This window comes from Nicotiana tomentosiformis, chromosome 1 (assembly GCF_000390325.3).
Source record: "Nicotiana tomentosiformis chromosome 1, ASM39032v3, whole genome shotgun sequence".
NCBI classification, from domain to species: Eukaryota; Viridiplantae; Streptophyta; class Magnoliopsida; order Solanales; family Solanaceae; genus Nicotiana; species Nicotiana tomentosiformis.
Genome location: NC_090812.1, coordinates 156560486 through 156580427, shown reverse-complemented (window position 1 = coordinate 156580427; position 19942 = coordinate 156560486). Strand labels below are relative to the sequence as shown.

General features: G+C 40.0%; 2 protein-coding genes across 7 annotated transcripts in view; both read left to right on the top strand.

The window, feature by feature from the left end:
• LOC104091629 (putative disease resistance RPP13-like protein 1) overlaps window positions 1–19942 on the top strand; it is a 251621-nt gene that overhangs the window by 56348 nt on the left and 175331 nt on the right. The window lies entirely within an intron of this gene.
• LOC104091630 (uncharacterized protein At2g27730, mitochondrial-like) overlaps window positions 1–19942 on the top strand; it is a 171435-nt gene that overhangs the window by 63189 nt on the left and 88304 nt on the right. The gene's annotated exons all lie outside the window — the stretch shown is intronic.

Below are 19942 nucleotides of genomic sequence, written 5' to 3'. Positions count from 1 at the left end.
TTTCCTTATTTGGATGTTAATTTCTACTACTATATAAAACCCTCCCCATTCCCATTTGAGACGGACTGGAATCGTGAATGTTTACTAAAAATAACTGAAGTTGTCGTTCTTTGTTCTCTAAATACTCTTGTTCTATATTCTGGTTCCTGGCCGGCTGAAAGCCGAGGCCAGAAATTCTGGGTTCTTGCTACTGTGGACTTTGTTCTTTCTTGTTTTTTGCTTAACTGGTGAGTTGCTAAACTTTGTCACTTCCTCCCTATTTACCTATGATTTGCGTATGTTTTCGCTTCTAAAGATTGTAGTTTAATGTGTTTTTCTGGGCTATTCTTGTATGCAATCCTGATTGCTTTACTTTAAGTTTTGGTCTCTAATCTTGACTTCATTATGTTGGTTATCTGAAACATGCCTAAGCCTAGTTCGAGTAATCAAGATTCTCTTAATTTTGTTTAGCCAATGTGTTACTGCTTGACATCTCTTGGTGTTTAATCCTGCTTAAGGTTGTCCATTCTGTTATTTGAATATGCTCCATATGCATAATTTGAACTCCCTTTCGATTAATTGGTATATTAGGTCATATTTGAATGCTTACACTTACTCTATGCCATGAGTTTATCTTCCCTTTCTGTTCTGAATCTCTATAATGGCAATCTTGCATATGTAGTATATTTTAATTATGTGTCAAGATCATGTTCTATCAATCATGACTAGTTCTCAGTTAATATACCGCTCAACATGTTTTGGCTCACTTGATCCACCAGTATGTTGTCATAATTTGTGCTTCCCTACTATGTCTAAATGTTGTTCTGCTACTTCATGTGAAGTTAACATGGCTATCTTGTGACACTAGCATTCGTACTTAACATAATTTGGACATGTTCCCTGTTATGAGTCTGTGCACTCCAATCCTGCAAACCTGTTTGCACTAGGTATTGAACTTGTTCTTTTAAATCTTGCTAAATGTGTTCTTAAAACCTAAAGCCTGTTTGATTATTTGCTTTATGTGCCCAACTTGACTATTTTTTGTACCCCTCAGTTCTGTCCCTCAGTTATTGTCCACTCTCCCTCATTATCACTTATGTTATTCTGAACTCCCTATTCTTAGCCGGCTGAAAGCCAAGGCTATCTAGGATTTATTGTTGGCCTCCCTAGTGTGAGCACTGCTCGGGGTCCAATTGAGACCCTTGTGAACTCTGACACACTAGGGTTAGGCTCTAGTCATTCTTCAACTTCTAAAAAACTATCTCTAATACCCTACCTCCCTATCATGTATTGTGTTGATTCCAAATGATGCAATATTTGGTGTTGTGGCTCACTAAATGGGTTTGAACTCCCTTATGGACTGGTGATCATGTGGTATGCTAGGCCGGAAATGTTGAAGACCCAGCAAGGCTGGGTATTTAGTTGTTTATTTGGGCCTACTATAGGCTTGTCTATTGCCATGTAGTATTACTATTTTATTTGTTAATCTGGGCCTGTAATAATACTTTGTATAAACAATTGGGGTATTAATGAAAAGGGAATGGGTAAGATTCTATATCTACATGCCATGGGTAGATAACAAGCCTATAGGACTTGACATTCTGTTTGCTATATGTGTTGTTCGACTACATGAGCCCTATAGAAATTATGATATTAGGAAAAGCGCACACACACACCTTACTTGTTTACTATTCAGACGCTATGTCTACTGTTGCGTGGTTATAGACAACATATCCATATGAAGTAGAGCACTCTGCATGACTACTCAGTTATCCACTAGAAAGCATGCCTATTGGATGTATAAAATCTGCTTTCTCGACTTAGAAACCATGCATATAGAAAATCACACATTTCACTTAACTTGCCTAATACATGCACATTATTTAAAAGCATGATCGTTTTGACTAAATATTTTACCTACTCTTATGTTTGTTTCTGTTTGATTATTAGATATCATGCATATAGGGAATGAATGCTAATAACACCCCTTTCAATCTGCACCATGCTCAATAGATATCATGCCTGTAGGATTTTAATTACTTAAATTTGCTATTGCATCATACTGTCCATCTAGAAAGCACGCCTATAGAAGCTAAATATGTATAAAATTAGCTAAAAATGTCAACCTTTAGAAAGCATGCCTATAGGAACTAAATATATGAGAATCAGTCCCAATCGCCAGTCTCTAGAAATCATGCCTATAGGACATCACTACTCGCTCTTCAAGCGTTGTTGTCCACGTGATTATTAGGAAGTATAAGTAATTTTGAGCATTTTCAATAAGTTTTATTCTACATACTGCTTAAATCACCTAGAGATCATGTCTACAGGTTTAATAATTTATAACCTGTAGTCTCAATAATTAGCGTGTAACACCAAATACTCCTAAATTGTATAGTCACTTAGAAATCATGTCTATAGGTTTCATAACCCCCCTCATAATCTGCAAATCAGTTAACTTGGGACAACAACACCTCATATACGATATTGAATTCAGTATCACGTCGAATCCATGCAGATAGGACTCTAAGCCTCAAATTCTGAAACTTTGTATTGCTTTAACCGCCCACGTGCATTTGTTTGTTTGTGTGTGGCTTGAGCCCTTAATTGCCTTTACATGAAGTTCAACTTGTCTTTGTATGTCGCCTAGTTTTATCATTTTGAGCAGCCTAAATAAAGTCTAGAACTACCCAAATAGAGGTCCAAAGCCTCCTGGACCGTAGGCATGGGACGGGTAGTGCAAGCATAGGGTACGAGTTATAATTAAACTAGTACGCTTTAGGTAACAACTTAAAAATAGTAATCGGGTAGCAGGAGATGATAGTCTGTACCCGCTGAATAATACGAGTAACACCCCATCTGGAGGGAGTTACGAAATATTAATTATGTTGCATGGGGTGATCCTTTAGGCTAAAAAACTTAGGATCCCCCTCCCATATTTTCTTTCTTTTCCTACTAGAATCGAAAATAGTTGTACCCTCTGTTCAAAAATCTGTTTATAATAGACTTTTTAAATTTTGTGCTCTCTCTGTGTTTATTTTATCACATAGACTAATTCATGTAATTCGAGTTTGGCTGGGACCCATAATTGTAGACCTCGAATAGTGCCTAACACCTTCTCCTCGAGGTAATTTGTGCCCTTACCCGATCTTTGGTAACGCCACTGGTTAATCCAAAGTTATCTACAAATAGGTGCCCTAACGTACCTTAATCTGTTAGGTGGCGACGCTCTCGTTTAACATCCCTTTCTTTAAAAGAGTTGTCACGACGTCGAAGCCCGCTTTCGCAAGAAAAACAGGGCGCGACAGCATGGCGACTCTGCAGGGGAAATATTTTAGGCTCTTACCATTGCGAACTTGGTCTATATGAATTAGTCTCTCTCGATAAGCGTGTCTTTATTATTTTACTGATACTTGAACATCCCGCTCCCATTCTCCCTTTTATTGTTACATGCACACCGCATTCCCTATTTCCCCTTTTATATGAACTTACATGCAACTCTTCGCTTAATTTGGTTACAATATGCATTCCACTGGCTCCAACCTTTTAAATTTTGGTATATCATGACTTTCCCATTCCGTACCCCTTTATTGCTTTATTACAATTTTTTTATATATATACAAACTAACTTCTTCCCTGATTTTCTTTATTTTTTGTCTTTACATTTATTAAATACTGCATTTATCATGCAAAATACTTGACAACATGTTGTTTTATCTTTGCATAAAGCATGCTCTACATCATATTCCACTCGTGCGCAGTTAATACCATAGTGGCACTTGATGAGTGTCAGCTCTCTTCCTATATTACACTTTTTAAATTTGGAAAGGCTTATTTATGGTAAAACTAGTCGATCAGCGGTGCAATCGACGGTTCTGTGCCTTTCCTTCTCAAGTTGTCCACTTGAGGGTACCGGTCTAGACTCTTCTAGAAACCCCTACTCTGACATTAACTATGCATGCATCATGTCTAAACCTAGTATGAGTTAGAATGGTATCCGCATGATAACCCTCTAAGGCAAACCTTGTCCAAAACCTATCGTAATTTCCATAATCCCAACGGGCATAATCATGATATGTGCATTATTTGAAGAAAACATGTCGATATGCTAATCATTAATGTGTAAATGGCCGAATCCGGAGGGGGAAAGGGCTAACTTTATTTGTTTTGTAGAAATGAGGCACGAAATCCCCAGGTTCGGCATGGTTCGAAGTATCCCACCTTTGTTGCTAGATTGGTAGGAAAATCTCTCGCCAAGCGACAAAAACCATGTGAAAAGAGTTCTTGGAAATTTACCTTCTTTGTTGGACATTTAGCCAAACAATGTACTGATCGAGGCCGCTACTATGTTCTGGGATGAGAAGAGGGTCGTCGTCCATTTTGGTGATATAGAAATGACTCCCCTTCTATAGGAAATAAGAGGCTTTGCTGGGCTTCCCTGGGACAGCCTTGGTCTGTTGGTACCGGAAAATCGCACTTCTCGAGGTTTTCTGAAAATGATGGTTTTCAGGAAAAATGATGAGTTAATATGTCTGAAGAAATCTTACATACCATTCGACTTCCTTTACGAGCGTTATGGGCACAACAAGTCCTACCGTCTTTATCATGATGAATTTGCTATCACCTCTCTGGGTTGTACTCATCGTCGGGTTTTTATGTTCATTGTCTGTTTTCTGGGGATGCTGGTATTCCCAATACAAGGAGAAATGATTCACACTCGCTTAGATATGGTTACTAAGACCCTAATGGAAGGAATTGAGGGACAAACTTACACCATTGTCCCAATGATCGTAGCGGAGATATACCGAGCCTTGGACCGTTGCAAGAAATGATATAGGCATTTTGAAGGTTGCAATCTGTTATTGAAAATATGGTTGTTGGAACATCTTCAAAGGGGACAATACCCTCAAGAATTTCCGCGGTGACCATGGAATGACCACATAGCTTTTCACCATCAGAAAAGAATGACTTTTATCCCGGATAGGTTTGCACAACCAGGAAACGCTATGGGCTGGGTACACTTCTTTAGCAATTTGACTGACAACAAGGTCTATTGGATGTTCGAATAGTTCCCTACTAGCGAATTCACCATCAGGTCAAGAGATGTTCCTCATCTAGTGCTAATCGGATTAAGGGGTATCTATCCTTATGCTCCTATCGGAGTTATGAGGCAAGCTAGGAGGAAACAGGTCATACCAGAGTCTCCAAGATGGTTCATTATAAAGCATACTTCCAAGGGAATGCCATTCCATTCAAGTTCGAGGCACAACACATGTGGCATCAAAATATTATTGTGGAGAAAGATATCATCGAGCCAGACATGTATCGTGCCGGCCATGTATACTTCTACCCGTCGTGGTTGGTCGATGACATAGCAGGAGAGGTCAAGCCAGGGGTTGATTTGATAAATAGGGTCATACACGACGATGCCGAAGCACAAGTCAAATACAAGAGGTTGCGCAAACAAGTCTTTAAATCTGAGTCCAGGCATTTGCAACAGCATAAAAAGGACATGGGAGCAATCAATGAATGGAGGAGAATCGCTACTAAATCAATAGAAAGGTTGGAGTATTATGAGCAGGGTTTGATGGAACTTGAGGTAAAGATGAGGAAAAAAGTCTCGGATTGTCAGAACGCAGAGGGTAATGAAGGAGGACATCTAGCAAGGGCGTATCTGCTATTGGACATGCGCGACCTGGGGAATCAGATTGACGGGGCAAAGAAGGCCAAGCTTGGGGAAGGTCCCTCTGGGACCAAGTAGATTAGGGGTGATGTTTTCTAGATTCATTTTAGAATTTGATTGTAATAAGGCAAATGCCACTAGTGAATCTTTATAATTATTGTCGTTTTAGTAGAGATTTGGTCTATTTATCATATTAATGAAATGATGCAGTTATCAGCATTGAGTTTTCTCCAAAGCTATATGTCGCTAGGCCTACCTCGGGCACGATGAGGTCCCTAAATTAGGACACAAATTCTGCAATACGTGTTTAAATATCGTAAATATCCTTTTAATACTCTTTACTAACTTTTTTACCTTTTGTTTTTCTTCTTTTCTTTGTTTATTCCCATCTCCTAAGGTTGGTTTGTGCATACTGGCATCATCGGCATATCATACCAGATCTAGAGATCCTCCTCCTCCTCCTCCAAGTGATCCTAAGAATAAAGGAAAGGTTAAGATGGATGATCTGAGCGGTATCAGGAAAGACAACGCTACACATACAGAGAATGTTGAGACTTCGGATGGTCGGAGTACTCCGACACAAAACGACTTGGTTTTACGATTAGAGCAAAAGATACTGGAGTTACAAGGGAACTTGAGCAGGTCCATAACTTGGCAAACCTTTCCCTTACCCTGAACGTTCCCGACATTAACCAACAAAATGCGCAAAACTCAACACCTCCTCAAAACACACAAAACAAACACCCGCAAAATCCTCTCGCACCTTATCAGTACTTCACGCCTCCCCAAAATCCTAATCCTCTACCAGCACCAACTCCTCCACAGCATCATCATCCTCCGACCCAGTACCTACAAACTACTATATACCATACTCCTCAGAATGCACCACAGCTAACTCCTGACCCGCAAAACTCAACCAATGACCACCATTACGTCCATATTCCCGGAGTCCACCAAAGCAATCCCATATACGTGGAAACCTTACCCCACACCCCATAACAGACCCTATACATACCCGAATCTGCCGAAAAGGACCTGCTCATCAAGAACATGGCAGAGAAATGCAAGAAACTTACTGGCAGGGTTCAAAATGTCAAAGGGGGCAAAGACGTTGAGGGTTTGAATTATGAAAATTTATGTATTCAGCCTGATGTAAAACTGCCAGAGGGTTATAAACCTCCCAAGTTCGAAACGTTCGACGGAACAAGTGATCTGAAGGTGCACTTGAGAACATATTGTGACAAGCTTAAAGGAGTAGGAAGGGATGAAAGAATCCGTATGAAGCTGTTCATGAAAAGCCTCAATGGAGATGCCCTGTCTTGGTACATCAGTCAGAACCCAAAGAAATTGGTTAATTGGGTAAGCATGGCATCAGATTTCATGGATCGGTTCAGGTTTAACACAGAAAACGCACCAGATGTTTTCTACATTCAAAATCTCAAGAAGAAGCCAACAGAAACTTTTTACGAGTATGCTACTCGGTGAAGGTCTGAAGCTGCAAAAGTAAGACCAGCGCTGGAAGAAGAACAGATGAATAAGTTCTTCCTCAGAGCTCAGGATCCACAATACTATGAAAGATTGATGGTTATTGAGAACCATAAATTTTCTGATATCATCAAGTTATGACAGAGAATAGAAGAAGGGATCAAAAGCGGAATGGTGACAAATTTTGAAGCACTCCAAGACACAAATAAGGCCCTGCAGTCAGGAGGTATCTCCAGGAAGAAAGAAGTAGGTGCAGTAATGGTAGCCCAAGGTCCAAAGTCTCCTCTCACATACCAAACACCTCAACCCACATATCAGCCTTCACCTCACAGATTCCAACAACCTGCCACCACTTACCATACCTACAACACCTAACCCGCATACTAACACTCACCACCAGCCCGCCAAAACTACCAAAAACCTAGACCAAAGTTCGACCGCAGATCACCCAGACAATACACCCTAATTGCTGAACCTATAGACCAACTGTACGAGAGACTAAAGGTTGCCGGTTATATCACTCCCATTCCCGCTGTCGCTATGGAACATTCCTCCCAGTGGGTCAATCCAAATAAGACATGTGACTATCACTCATGCATTAAAGGTCATACTATTGATGAGTGTCGTACTTTGAAGGATAAGATTCAAACATTAATTGACACCAAAATCATACAGGCAAAGGAGGCTGCACCCAATGTTCGTAATAATCCTCTCCCGGATCACAGGGGCGGAGGGGTAAACATGATAGAGACCGATGAAGAATGAGACTCAGAGGGGTCAATTGGACTCATTCGAGAAGGGGATAATCTTGAAACATCTCCAGTCACTCTCACACATATCATGGTACAAACTCAAGCACAAATTGAAGTTGAGGTAGCTGTACCAACTCCATTTGAGGTTGAAGTAACAACACCCTTCACCATGATGGTTGCACCTACACCGTCTTATAAATCTAATGTTATACCATTGGATTATGTTGCAGAAGCAAGAAGGAAAGGAAAGGGGGAAATGGAAGAAACTGGTGCAGCACAAGGTATTACGAGAACCGGTAGGGTTTACACGCCCGAGCATTTAGGGGGAACAAGTAAAGAAGTCGCTTCCAGGCAGCCATCATTGAAACCGACACATATGATCTTTGGAGAAAGGTGAAATCAAGGGAGTATTCTGTGGTTGATAACAAAACCCCTGCTCAGATTTCCATTTTATCACTACTGCCGAATTCTGAGGCACACAGGAATGCGTTGATGAAAGTGTTGAATGAGGCTTATGTACCCAACAACATTACCAGTGGAGAAATGGACAATATGATAAGAAAAGTGTTGGAAAGCCACAAGTATCACTTTTCATGAAGACGAGCTACCACCAGAAAAACTAGGTCACAACAGGGCACTGCATATCACAGTGCAATTTCAGGATAAGTTAATTGCCAGAGTCCTGATAGATGGGGGTTCGAGTCTTAACATATGTCCACTAGCTATTCTGAAAAGATTGGGTAAAGGCCTGCATGAGATACGAGCAGGAAGTATGAATGTGAAAGCATTTGATGGGTCTCAAAGGGCCACAATTGGGGAAACCAACCTCAGCCTACAAATAGGCCCAACCTGGTTTGATGTTGAGTTTCAAGTTTTGGACATATCTGCTACCTACAACCTATTTTTGGGACGACCTTGGATACATGCCGCTGGGGCCGTAGCTTCTATTCTACATCAGGTCGTGAAGTTTGAGTGGAACCATCAGGAAGTGATCATCCATGGGGACAAAAGTAATCCCATTTACAGCAATCAAATTGTTCCGGTCATCGAGAATAGAAGGAAGTTGGGTGGAGAAACATACCATCGCTTCGAGAACGTCAACGCAATTGAAAAGGACAAATGGTGGAGAAGTAAGATATAAGGCATATTGGCATAGACAGGGTATGAGCCTAGCAAAGGTCTTGGTAAGAATCTCTAAGGGATCACCAAACCAATACAGCTAAAATGTCACGACACAACTTTTGGGCTTGGGTATGAATACACCTGACACGAGTATCAGAATTGGTCGCCACCATGGCATGGTCCTTATTACCCTCTAGAGCAACCGGTACCACATTTGAGCCAGTCATTTCACCAAGCTGACATGATGTGGGAGTCCGAAGAAGATGAAGTTCTAACCGGTATAAGGAATCTGTTTCTGGATGATGAAGACATGGATTGCAGTGCGATAGTTAAGGAGGAGAAGGAGGAAGGCCTCATTATTTAGACCGTAGAGAAGGGAGCTGTTCTCAAGAACTGGACTGCTGCACCATCAAGGGCCCATCGAGTTCCTGGGTAGCCTGGCAATTAGCATCATTTATTTTAAAAGCAATTTTTATGAGCAATTAAGACGTTTTCAGCATTTTGTTTTAAGCATGTTTTGTTTTGAAATAATTGCTCGGGTCATTGAGCCGCACTTGTTTGAAGTTTTCAAGATTTATCTAAATGCATTGTTGTTTTTAGTTTTTATTATTATTCTTTACGGTTTTTTTCTCTACAACATTATTATTACCTATCCCGATGAACTTACGACTGTGACATGTAATGAGACAATGCAACATAAGGATAATAATTCAGAGGATCTGGAAGAGGATATAATACCTGAGGAAATTGTTAGAGAAGTGGAAAACTTTGAAAACAAGCCTAAGTCCAATTTGGATGAGACTGAAACAGTTAACCTAGGAGACTCTGAAACAGTCAAGGAAACACGTGTAAGCATTCACCTGTCACCATCAGAGAAAGAAGAATACACTCATTTCTTAAAGGAATATGAGGATATATTTTCATGGTCCTATGATGATATGACCTGTTTGAGCATGTCCATAGTGGCTCATAAACTACCTACCAACCCAATGTGTCCGCCGGTAAAGCAGAAGCTTAGAAAGTTCAAGCCAGATATGAGTTTGAAAATCAAAGAAGAAGTCACCAAGAAGATGAAAACTAAGGTTCTCAGAGTGGTTGAATATCCAACTTGGTTGGATAACATCGTGCCGGTTCCGAAGAAGGATGGGAAAGTCAGAATATGCGTCAATTATCGGGACCTAAACAAAGCAAGTCCCAAAGATTATTTCCCGTTACCCAACACACACATACTGATCGACAACTGCGCCAAGCATGAACTCCAATCCTTTGTGGATTGCTTCGCGGGATATCATCAGATATGGATGGATGAAGATGATGCCGGAAAGACATCTTTTATCACACCATGGGGGATGTACTGCTATAAAATGATACCATTTGGTCTGAAGAATGCTGGGGCCACTTATATAAGGGCCATGACAACTATTATTCACTACATGATACACAAGGAGCTAGAGGTATGTATGGATAACGTCATCATCAAATCCAAAAAAAGTACATATCACATAGCAGACTTGAGGAAATTCTTTGATCGGCTCCGGAGGTACAAATTGAAATTGAATCCCGCAAAATGTGCCTTCGGGGTCCCCCGCAGGAAACTTATTAGGATTCATCGTCAGCCGCCGAGGAATTGAGCTAGACCCATCAAAGGTCATAGCTATCCAAGATTTTCCACCTCCAAAGAATAAGAAAGACGTGATGAGCTTCTTGGGACGTCTTAATTACATAAGCCGCTTCATAGCCCAATCAACCGTGATCTGTGAGCCGATTTTCAAAATGTTAAAGATGGATACCGCAACCAATTGGACTAAAGACTGCCAGAATGCTTTTGACAGAATCAAAGAATATTTGTCCACACTGCCAGTCCTGGTCTCGCTAGAACCTGATAGACCACTGCTACTCTATCTTTCCATATTAGATGGGGCTTTCAGTTGTGTCTTGGGACAACGCGGTGAGACATGAAGGAAAGAGCATGCCATATACTATATGAAGTTCACACCCTACGAAGCACAGTATTCTTTGCTGGAACGCACCTGCTGTGCTTTGACCTGGATAGCCCAGAAGTTGAGGCATTACTTCTGTGCCTATACCACATATCGCATATCAAGGATGGACCCTCTGAAGTACATTTTCCAGAAATCCATGCCTACAGAGACGCTGGCAAAATGGTAGATATTGTTGAGTGAATTTGACATCGTCTATGTGACTCAGAAGGCGGTTAAGGGACAAGCATTAGCAGATCATCTTGTGGAAAATTATGTAGGAGGAGAATACGAACCACTAAAAACGTATTTTCCTGATGAAGAAGTATCATTCGTAGGAGAAGATATCGTCAAAAGCCTACGACGGGTGGAAAATGTTTTTCGATGGAGCCGCAAACTTCAAAGGAGTGGGTATTGGAGCCGTTTTGGTGTCTGAAATAGGTCAACATTATCCGGTATCCGCAAAACTCAGATTTCTGTGCACCAATAATATGGCAGAATATGAGGCTTGCATATTGGGGCTCAATTTGGTCGTTGACATGAATATACAGGAATTACTAGTAATTGGTAATTCAGATCTTCTTTTACATCAGGTGTAGGGAGAATGGGCTACAAACAATACCAAGATATTACCATATCTATATCATGTGCAAGAGATGATGAAGAGGTTCACAAAGATAGAGTTTAGACATGTCCCGAGAATCCAGAATGAGTTCGCAGACACATTGGCCACTTTGTCCTCCATGATACAATATCCGGACAAGAATTTCATCGACCCAATTCCGGTATGGATTCATAATCAACCAGCTTACTGCGCTCATGTTGAACAAGAAGCGGACAAGAATCCATGGTTTCATGATATCAAGGAGTAATTGGAAAAAGGAGAGTACCCGAAGCATGCAAGTCATACTAAAAACGCACGTTCCGAAGATTATCCAACCATTTCTTCCAAAATGGAGGAATTATGTACAGAGGGACTCCAGACTTAGGATTATTTCGGTGTATTGACACCAAGGAAGCATCCAAACTGCTCGAAGAGATACACTCTGGAACTTGCGGACCACACATGAATGGTTTCGTTTTAGCCAAGAAGATACCGAGGGCAGGTTATTTTTGGATAAATATGGAAATAGACTGCATCAGGTATGTCCAGAAATGTCATCAGTGCCAAATACACGCAGATATGATACGGGTGCCTCTAAATGAACTCAATGCAACGAGTGAACCTTGGACTTTTTCCGCTTGGGGAATGCACATCATTGGACCAATCGAGCCTGCCACTTAAAACGGGCACAAGTTCATTTTAATAGCCATAGACTACTTCACAAAATGGGTCAAAGTTGCATCCTACAAAGCTGTAACCAAGAAAGTCGTCGCAGAGTTTTTCATAGATCGTATTGTTTGCCAATTCGTCCACAGTCCATCATCACCGACAACGCCGCCAATCTCAACAGTGACCTAATGAAAGCTATGTGCGAGACCTTCAAAATCAAGCACAATAATTCCACAGCATACAAGACTCAAATGAATGGAGTCGTGGAGGCCGCAAATAAGAATATCAAGAAAATACTAAGGAAGATGGTAGAAAACCACAAGCAATGGCATGAGAAGTTAGCATTTGCTTTATTGGGGTACCGCACCATAGTCCGCACGTCAACCGGGGCAACTCCTTACCTATTGGTCTACGATACTGAATCCCTCATTCCCGCCGAGGTAGAAATTCCCCCCTAAGAATTATACAGAAAACTAAACTCAGTGATACAGAGTGGGTAAGAAGTCGCTATGAACAATTAGCTCTCATTGATGGGAAAAGAATGAATGCAGTGTGTCATGGTCAACTTTATCAGAACAGAATGTCCAAAGCTTTCAACAAAAGGGTCAAAGCTTGATAGTTCGCACCGGGGCAGCTGGTGCTGAAATGAATCTTGCCGCATCAGGATAAAGCCAAAGGAAAATTCTCACCCAACTGGCAAGGACCCTATATGGTTCACAGATTACTAACAGAAGGAGCACCCATACTCGCAGAAATGGATGGAGAGATTTGGCCAAAGCCTATCAATTCAGATGTGGTCAAAAGATACTAAGTTTAAAGATGTTTACATTTATGCAATTGGTATAACTAAACTACGCTTGACCCGATTCCCGTTTAAGAGGGGATACGTAGGTAGCCCTGTGGGTTCGGTCACAATTCAATAAAATCCTCATTTTCCCCACAATCAGAAACTGGGGCAGAATTGTGAGGGATTCTCGAAATTCCGGGGCAAGCTCAGCCAACGGCATTGTGTGCGGAATATCCAAATAATCGTCTGAATAACTGGAGCAGAATTTTGAGGAGGACCCTCAAAATTCTATGGCAAGAAGGTCGCAATGTCTCTGATAATGTCGCAGTTACTGGTTCATCTAATCTATTTAATGTTACTGTATTTTAAATAACTATGCATACATATTTTTCGGAAAGCTTTATTTTTAGCCAGATGCTACCCATGGTAACTCGAGCAGGATTTCAATGCAGAGCAAAGCAAAGCAAGCAGGCAGAGGCACAAACCAACCTCCCCATAAAACTCACAATTTTCCTTTGGATACAGGAACAAGGAATAGCCGCGAGTACGTGCGCACCTTAGAATCACTATCTTCATAACAACAAAGCTACCAAACGCAAACATATCTCCAGCTGAGAAATACTCTGCTATCACTTATTATCTATTCATTGCATGAGACTAAGCATTGTCTCCCTTTTGTATGAGGCTAAGCTCTGCCTCCTTAATTGCACAAGGCTAAGCTCTACCTTTCCTATTGCATGAGACTAAGCATTGTCTCCCATCTTGCATGACGCCAAGCCCTGCCTCCTTAATTGCACAAGGCTAAGCTCTGCCTTTCCTATTGTATGAGACTAAGCATTGTCTCCCATCTTGCATGAGGCTAATCCCTGCCTCCTTAATTGCATAAGGCTAAGCTCTGCCTTTCCTATTGCACTAGACTAAGTATTGTCTCCATTTTGCATGAGGCTAAGCCCTGCCTCCTCAATTGCATAAAGCTAAGCTCTGCCTTCCCAATGCACGAGACTAAGCATTGTCTCCAATCCTGAACGAGATTAAGCATTGTCTCCCATCTTGCATGAGGCTAAGCCCTGCCTCCTTAATTACATAAGGCTATGCTTTGCCTTTCCAATGCACGAGACTAAGCATTGTCTCCAATTCTGCATGAGACTAAGCATTGTCTCCAACCTTGCATAAGACTAAGCATTATCTCCAATCTTGCATAAGACTAAGCATTGTCTCTCCTTGAATAACCACAAATGTTGCGCTGTTCAAAACCTTGCATTACTCTATTCTCTCGGGGCTAAGATATGCCCCCGATTCTACACAAGACTAAGCTCTGTCTTGTTTCATATCAAGCATCGTGTCTTTGCATCTCATGGGCTGAAGCATAGCCAAATTTTACGAAGGCGTCATAGTCCGAAGGCATCATCCTCATAGCCGGAAGACACCATGCCATGGCTTGAGGATCTCTCAATATTGCACATCATTATTCAAAGGTGTCATAGTTTAGAGGCACCATCCTCATGGCCCGAGAATATCATTTCATGGCCTGCGAATCCCCTATCTCACGAGTCATGGCCCAGGTCATCATGATCTAAGGACACCATCCTCACCGTCCAAAGACGATCTTCATAGTCCATAAGGAATTTGCATCATGTTTAAATTCTCGCAATAATCCATATATACTTGCATGCACTGTGTTTTAAGTTTTGCAGGTAATCCGCGAAGTAACCGTTCTCCTAACGGGAGCAATCTTCGCTCCGGTTTCCGTTCAACGTTCGTATCTTGCAATTATTTCAAACTTAACTATCCACCATCTGTTACCCGTTCCCATTTGATAACAGTTAAAATATCCATATCCACCCCCAGATACATCCATTTACAATTCTGATATCATCCTGTCAAGAAAGGTTTGTCCGTTCGTACAACAACTCCATTAGTTTATTCCACCGTTGGATCCAGAGCTACACATGGCCCGATTCATGTAATACCAGGGATATGTAGGCAACTCAGAAACCAGGGTTCGGCCTATATTTTTCAAATCATCCCATTCAGTTAAAATCGGTCATCATTGTTTTACCCGATAACTCTTTCATCATTCCCATGTAATGAGGGGCAGCTGTTGATACCCAATTTTTCCTCATATTTTAAATATATACATATATATACTTTTAAAATAGTGCATATGCATCATCACTTGATTTATAAGCATACACAAGTATTTTCCTAATTTTTCATTTTTTTAAAGGCTTTAAATCAATTTATTTCTGTATTTTATTATATAAATATCTAATAATGACCATCCAAATTATTTTTATGAGGATATAATCATTTAAAATTATTATTTATATCAATATGAGGTTTTAAATATTTTCAGGGAATTTCTTATAATTACATTAACATTTTTCAGGGCTAAATTGCATATTTTGCAATAATAGCCCATATGCATGTATAATTACATTATTTATGCAGAAAATAACTTTTTATATTTTTATAATGTTAAATAATTGTTTTTAATCATTTTCATGCACGAATGTTATTTTTTATATTTATTTATTTATTATGTTTTGTAAATTATTTATTTATTAAACATTGGGTATTTAAAATCTAGCCCTAAATTCCTTAATTTCGGACCTAAACTACCCAATCCCAGTCCAATTACCCCTGGCCCAAGACCAATTAACCCAACCCCCCATACCCGATCGCGACCCGTTTAACTAACCCGGCCCAAACCCCCGACTAATCGCGGCCATTGATCTTTGAGATCAACGACCCATATTACTCCTACCCTTTAATTAACTTAGTACGCCCCTAACCCTAACCATTATTCACCACCCGCCGCCTTTGAATGCTCTCAAAACTCCCCCTTCTCTCTTCCCAAACCCTAGCCATCTCCCACCAAATTTCTCTCCTATTCCCACCGGATATGGGATTATACGGTTACTTCTTGCCATATTCGACTCCCCCTTGGTACTGGACTGGACCCTTTCTCTATATTGCTTGCCTAAATATGGCAAGCAAATCTCATCAATTTCGAACCAAAGCTGGTTCAGTTCCTTGACCTTTACCATCTATGTTCATTCTTGTTCTTTTATGGTATGGATCTCTGTGTATTTCCGTGATTCCTACTCACCCTAAAATTAGGGTTTTAGATTCTTTTAAATCGAACCAAATCTGGTTCGATTCTTTAATTTTGAAAGGTATTTCTGTCTATGTTCATCTTATTATATACAACAAGTGATTTTTACCTTTTATTTATTTTAGATTTTCTGTCGATTTTACACTTTCCCTAAAATTAGGGTTTGAGATTTTTTTCTCTTTTCCTTACTGATTTGATTGCATGTGATGATTCTTTCCTTTCTTATGTTTGATTGATGATATTCCTTGTTTGGATATTAATTTCTACTACTATATAAATCCTTCCCCATTCTCCTTTGAGACAGACTGGAATCGTGAATGTTTAATAAAAATAACTGAAGTTATCGTTCTTTGTTCTCTAAATACTCTTGTTCTATATTCTGGTTCCTGGCCGACTGAAAGCCTAGGCCAGAAATTCTAGGTTCTTGCTACTGTGGAATTTGTTCTTTCTTGTTTTTCGCTTAACTGGTGAGTTGCTGAACTTTTGTCACTTCCTTCCTATTTACCTGTCATTTGCATTTGATTTCGCTTCTGAAGATTGTAGTTTAATGTGTTTTTCTGGGCTATTCTTGTATGCAATCCTGATTACTTTACTTTAATTTTTGGTCTCTAATCTTCACTTCATTATGTTGGTTATCTGAAACATGCCTAAACCTAATTCGAGTAATCAAGATTCTCTTAATTAAGTTTAGCCAATGTGTTACTGCTTGACATCTCTTGGTGTTTAATCCTGCTTAAAGTTGTCTATTCTGTTATTCGAATATGCTCAATATGCATAATTTGAACTCCCTTTCGATTAATTGGTCTATTAGGTCAGATTTGAATGCTTACACTTACTGTATGACATGAGTTTATCTTCCCTTTCTGTTCTGAATCTCTATAATGACAATCTTGCATAGGTAGTATGTTTTAATTCTGTGTCAAGATCCTATTCTATCAATCATAACTAGTTCTCAGTTAATATACCCCTCAATATGTTTTGGCTCACTTGATCCACTAGTATGTTGTCATAATTTGTGCTTCCCTACTATGTCTAAATGCTGTTCTGCTACTTGATGTGAAGTTAACATGGCTATCTTGTGACACTAGTATCCGTACTTAACATAATTTGGACCTGTTCCCTATTATGAGTCTGTGTACTCCAATCCTGCAAACATGTTTGCACTAGGTGTTGCACTTGTTCTTTTAAATCTTGCTAAATGTCTTCTTAAAACCTAAAGCATGTTTGATTATTTGCTTTATGTGCCCAACTTGACTATTTTTTATACCCCTCAGTTCTGTCCCTCAGCTATCGTCCACTCTCTCTCTCATTATCACTCATGTTATTCTGAACTCCCTATTCTTAGCCGGCTAAAAGCGAAGGCTACCTAGGCTTTGTTGTTGGCCTCCCTAGTGTGAGCACTGCTCGGGGTCCAATTGAGGCCCTTGTAAATTCTGACACATTATGGTTAGGCTCTAGTCATTCTTCAACTTCTAAAAAACTATCCCTAATACCCTACCTCCGTATCATGTATTGTGTTGATTCCAAGTGATGCAATATTTGGTGTTGTGGCTCACTAAAGCGGTCTGAACTCCCCTATGGACCAGTGATCGTGTGGTATGCTAGGACGAAAATGTTGAAGGCCCAGCAAGGCTGGGTATTTAGTTATTTATTTGGGCCTGCTATAGGCCTGTCTATTGCCATGTAGTATTACTATTTTACTTGTTAATCTGGGCCTATAATAATACTTTGTATAAATAATTGGGGTGTTAATGAAAAGGGAATGAGTAGGATTCTATATCTGCATACCATGGGTAGATAACATGCCTATAGGACTTGACAATATTTTTGCTATATGTGTTGTTCGACTACATGAGCCCTATAGAAATTATGATATTAGGAGAAGCACACATACACACACCTTACTTGTTTACTATTCAGACGCTATGTCCACTATTGCGTTGTTATAGACAGCATATCCATATGAAGTAGAGCACTCTACATGACTACTCAGTTATTCACTAGAAAGCATGCCTATAGGATGTATAATATCTGCTTTGTCGACTTAGAAACCATGCCTATAGGAAATTATACACTTCACTTAACTTGCCTAATACCGTCACATTATTTAAAAGCATGATCATTTTGACTAAATATTTTACCTACTCTTATGTCTGTTTCTGTCCGATTATTAGATATCATGCTTATAGGGAATAAATGCTAATAACACCCCTTTGAATCTGCACCACGCTCAATAGATATCATGCCTGTAGGATTTTAATTACTTAAATTCACCATTGCATCATACTGTCCATCTACAAAGCACGCCTATAGAAGCTAAATATGTATAAAATCAGCTAAAAGTATCAACCTTTAGACATCATGCCTATAGGATCTAAATATATGAGAATCAGTCCCAATCGCAACTCTCTAGAAATCATGCCTATAGGACATCACTACTCGCTCTTCAAACGCAGTTGTCCACGCGATTATTAGGAAGTATAAGTAATTTTGAGCATTTTCAATAAGTTTTATTGTCCGTACTGCGTAAATCACCTAGAGATCATGTCTATAGGTGCAATAATTTATAACCTGTAGTCTCAATGATCAGCGTGTAATACCAAATACTCCTAGACTGTATAGTCACTTAGAAATCGTGTCTATAGGTTTCATAACTCCCTTCATAATCTGCAAATCAGTTAACTTGGGACAGCAACACCATATATACGATATTGAATTCAGTATCACCTCGAATCAATGCAGATAGGACTTTAAGCCTCAAATTCTGAAATTATGTATTGCTTAAACCGCCTGCGTGCATTTGTTTGTTTGTGTGTGGAGGCTAACTTGAGCCCTTAATTGCCTTTACATGAAGTTCAACATATTTTTGTATGTCTCCTAGTTTTATCATTTTGAGCAGCCTAAGTAAAGTCTAGAACTACCCAAATAGAGGTCCAAAGCCTCCTGGAACGTAGGCATGGGACGGGTAGTGCACGTATAGGGTACGAGTTATAATTGAACTTGTACGATTTAGGTAACAATTTAAAAATAGTAATTGGGTAGCAGAAGATGATAGTTTGTGCCCGCTGAATAATACGAGTAACACCCCATCTGGATGGAGTTGCGAAATACTATTTATCTTGCATGGGGTGATCCTTTAGTCTAAAAAACTTAGGACCCGCCCTATTTTCTTTCTTTTCCTACTAGAATCGAAAATAGTTGTACCCTCTATTCAAAAATCTGTTTATAATAAACTTCTTAAATTTTGTGCTCTCTCTTCATTTATTTTATCACATAGACTAATTCATATAATTCGAGTTCGGTCGGGACCCACAGTTGTGGATCTCGAAGAGTGCCTAACACATTCTCCTCAAGGTAATTTGAGCCCTTACCAGATCTTTGGTAACGCAACTGGTTAATCCAGAGTTATATGCAAATCGGTGCCCTAACGCACCTTAATCAGTTAGGTGGCGACTCTCTCTTTTAACATCCCTTCCTTTAAAAGAGTTGTCACGACGTCGAAGCCCGCTTTCGCGAGTAAAACGGGGCATGACACCAGTTAGTACCCCTCTTGCTGCTCATTTTAAGTTATCAGCTGCTCAGTCCCGGCAGTCAGAGTAAGAAGAGAGGTACATGGCACAGGTTCCTTATTTCAGTGCAGTCGGCAGTATTATATATGTAATGGTTTGTACACGTCCAGACATTTTACAAGTAGTGAGCGTGGTAAGCTGGTATATGGCTTGCCCTGGTAAAGCACATTGACATGCTGTGAAATAGATTCTCAG